Below are 4,370 nucleotides of genomic sequence, written 5' to 3'. Positions count from 1 at the left end.
GAACAGGCCGCGAGGTGGCGTCAGGGCATTGTTATTCATCTGATTCTTTCGTAGGGTCATAAAATATAGTATGGAGGTCACCAAGACCGAATTTCTGATCCGATTCAGTGGTTCGACCCATACTCAGTTTTTCACCGTCTCAGTGAACATACCCCTTTGGCAATACTGGCAAAATTTCAAACGTGCCGAGAGGTGGCGTCAGGGCATAGTTATTGATCTGATTCTTTCGTTGGGTCCTAAAATATTGTATGGAGGCACCAAGACCGAATTTCTGATCAGATTCAGTGGTTCGACCCATACTCAGTTTTTTTTCCAGCTCAGTGAACATACCCCTTTGGCAATACTGGCAAAATTTCGAACGGGCCGCGAGGTGGCGTCAGGGCAGAGTTATTGATCCGATTCTTTTGTAGGGTCATAAAATATTGTATGGAGCTCACCAAGACCGAATTTCTGATCCGACTCAGTAGATCCACCCATACTCAGTTTTTTCTCCGGCTCAGTGAACATACCCCTTTGGCAACACTGGCAAAATTTCAAACGGGCCGCGAGGTGGCGTCAGGGCATAGTTATTGATCCGATTCTTTCGTAAGGTCATTAAATATTGTATGGCGGTCACCAAGACCGAATTTCTGATCCGATTCTATGGTTCGACCCATATTCAGTTTTTCTCCGTCTCATTCTCCATATCAGTGAACATACCCTTTTGGCAATACTGGCAAAATTTCAAACAGGCCGCGAGGTGGCGTCAGGGCATAGTTATTGATCCGATTCTTTCGTAGGGTCCTAAAATATTGTATGAAAATCACCAAGACCGAATTTCTGATCCGATTTAGTGGTTCGACCCATACTCAGTTTTTTCTCCTGCTTAGTGAACATACCCCTTTGGCAATTACGGCAAATTTCGAACGAGTCGCGAGGTGGATTCAGGGCATAGTTATTAATCCGATTCTTTCGTAGTCTCAAAAAATATTGTGTGGAGGTCACCAAGACCGATTTTCTGATCCGATTCAGTGGTTCGACCCATACTCAGTTTTTTCTCCGGCTCAGTGAACATACCCTTTGGCAATACTGGCAAAATTTCGAACGGGCCGCGAGGTGGCATCAGGGCAGAGTTATTGATCCGATTCTCTTGTAGGGTCATAAAATATTGTATGGAGGTCACCAAGACCGAATTTCTGATCCGACTCAGTGGATCGACCCATACTCAGTATTTTCTCCGTCTCAGTGAACATACCCCTTTGGCAACACTGGCAAAATTTCAAACGGGCCGCGAGGTGACGTCAGGGCATAGTTATTGATCCGATTCTTTCGTAGGGTCCTAAAATCTTGAACGGAGGTCACCAAGACCGATTTTCTGATCCGATTCAGTGGTTCGTCCCATACTCAGTTTTTTCTCCGGCTCAGTGAACATACCCCTTTGGCAATACTGGCAAAAATTCGAACGGGCCGCGAGGTGGCGTCAGGGCAGAGTTATTGATCCGATTCTTTTGTAGGGTCATAAAATATTGTATGGAGGTCACCAAGACCGAATTTCTGATCCGACTCAGTGGATCGACCCATACTCAGTTTTTTCTCCGTCTCAGTGAACATACCCCTTTGGCAACACTGGCAAAATTTCAAACGGGCCGCGTGGTGGCTTCAGGGCATAGTTATTGATCCGATTCTTTCGTAGGGTCCTAAAATATTGAATGGAGTTTACCAAGACCGAAATTCTGATTCGATTAAGTGGTTCGACCCATACTCAGTTTTTCTCCGTCTCAGTGAACATGCCCATTTGGCAATTACGGCAAAATTTCGAACGGGTCTCGAGGTGGTGTTAGGGCATAGTTATTGATCCGATTCTTTCTTAAGGTCATATAATATTGTATGGAGGTCACCAAGACCGATTTACTGATCCTATTCAGTGGTTCGTCCCATACTCAGTTTTTTCTCCGGCTCAGTGAACATACCCCTTTGGCAATACTGGCAAAAATTCGAACGGGCCGCGAGGTGGCGTCAGGGCAGAGTTATTGATCCGATTCTTTTGTAGGGTCATAAAATATTGTATGGAGGTCACCAAGACCGAATTTCTGATCCGACTCAGTGGATCGACCCATACTCAGTTTTTCTCCGTCTCAGTGAACATACCCCTTTGGCAACACTGGCAAAATTTCAAACGGGCCGCGAGGTGGCTTCAGGGCATAGTTATTGATCCGATTCTTTCGTAGGGTCCTAAAATATTGAATGGAGTTTACCAAGACCGAAATTCTGATTCGATTAAGTGGTTCGACCCATACTCAGTTTTTCTCCGTCTCAGTGAACATGCCCATTTGGCAATTACGGCAAAATTTCGAACGGGTCTCGAGGTGGTGTTAGGGCATAGTTATTGATCCGATTCTTTCTTAAGGTCATAAAATATTGTATGGAGGTCACCAAGACCGATTTTCTGATCCGATTCAGTGGTTCGTCCCATATTCAGTTTTTTCTCCGTCTCATTCTCCATCTCAGTGAACATACCCTTTTGGCAATACTGGCAAAATTTCAAACGTGCCGCGAGGTGGCGTCAGGGCATTGTTATTGACCCGATTCTTTTTTAGGGTCATAAAATATTGTATGGAGGTCACCAAGACCGAATTTCTGATCCGATTAAGTGGTTCGACGCATACTCAGTTTTTTCTCCGTCTCAGTGAACATACCCCTTTGGCAATTACGGCAAAATTTCGAACGGGTCTCGAGGTGGTGTTAGGGCATAGTTATTGATCCGATTCTTTCGTAAGGTCATAAAATATTGTATGGAGGTCACCAAGACCGAATTTCTGATCCGATTCAGTGGTTCGACCCATATTCAGTTTTTTCTCCGTCTCATTCTCCATCTCAGTGAACATACCCTTTTGGCAATACTGGCAAAATTTCAAACGTGCCGCGAGGTGGCGTCAGGGCATTGTTATTGACCCGATTCTTTTTTAGGGTCATAAAATATTGTATGGAGGTCACCAAGACCGAATTTCTGATCCGATTAAGTGGTTCGACGCATACTCAGTTTTTTCTCCGTCTCAGTGAACATACCCCTTTGGCAATTACGGCAAAATTTCGAAAGGTTCGCGAGGTGGTGTTAGGGCATTGTTATTGATCCGATTCTTTCGTAAGGATATAAAATATTGTATGGAGGTCACCAAGACCGAATTTCTGATCCGATTCAGTGGTTCGACCCATATTCAGTTTTTTCTCCGTCTCATTCTCCATCTCAGTGAACATACCCCTTTGGCAAAACTGGCAAAATTTCAAACAGGCCGCGAGGTGGCGTCAGGGCATTGTTATTGATCCGATTCTTTCGTAGGGTCCTAAAATATTGTATGAAAATCACCAAGACCGAATTTCTGATCCGATTTAGTGGTTCGACCCATACTCAGTTTTTTCTCCATCTCAGTGAACATACCCCTTTGCCAATACTGGCAAAATTTCAAACGCGCCGCGAGGTGGCGTCAGGGCATAGTTACTGATCCGATTCTTTTGTAGGGTCATAAAATATTGTATGGAGGTTACGAAGACCGAATTTCTGATCCGACTCAGTGGATCGACCCATACTCAGTTTTTTCTCCGTCTCAGTGAACATACCCCTTTGGCAATACTGGCAAAATTTCAAACGGGCCGCGAGGTGGCGTCAGGGCATAGTTATTGATCCGATTCTTTCGTAGGGTTCTAAAATATTGTATGGAGGTCACCAAGACCGAATTTCTGATCCGATTCAGTGGTTCGACCCATACTCAGTTTTTTTTCCAGCTCAGTGAACATACCCCTTTGGCAATACTGGCAAAATTTCGAACGGGCCGCGAGGTGGCGTCAGGGCAGAGTTATTGATCCGATTCTTTTGTAGGGTCATAAAATATTGTATGGAGCTCACCAAGACCGAATTTCTGATCCGACTCAGTAGATCCACCCATACTCAGTTTTTTCTCCGGCTCAGTGAACATACCCCTTTGGCAACACTGGCAAAATTTCAAACGGGCCGCGAGGTGGCGTCAGGGCATAGTTATTGATCCGATTCTTTCGTAAGGTCATTAAATATTGTATGGCGGTCACCAAGACCGAATTTCTGATCCGATTCTATGGTTCGACCCATATTCAGTTTTTCTCCGTCTCATTCTCCATATCAGTGAACATACCCTTTTGGCAATACTGGCAAAATTTCAAACAGGCCGCGAGGTGGCGTCAGGGCATAGTTATTGATCCGATTCTTTCGTAGGGTCCTAAAATATTGTATGAAAATCACCAAGACCGAATTTCTGATCCGATTTAGTGGTTCGACCCATACTCAGTTTTTTCTCCTGCTTAGTGAACATACCCCTTTGGCAATTACGGCAAATTTCGAACGAGTCGCGAGGTGGATTCAG

The sequence above is a fragment of the Bidens hawaiensis genome, unplaced genomic scaffold, assembly GCF_021521415.1.
Source record: "Bidens hawaiensis isolate Kalapana, Puna unplaced genomic scaffold, B.hawaiensis_p1.1 tig00037570_1, whole genome shotgun sequence".
Classification (NCBI taxonomy): domain Eukaryota; kingdom Viridiplantae; phylum Streptophyta; class Magnoliopsida; order Asterales; family Asteraceae; genus Bidens; species Bidens hawaiensis.
Note: the sequence above shows the minus strand (reverse complement) of the source record.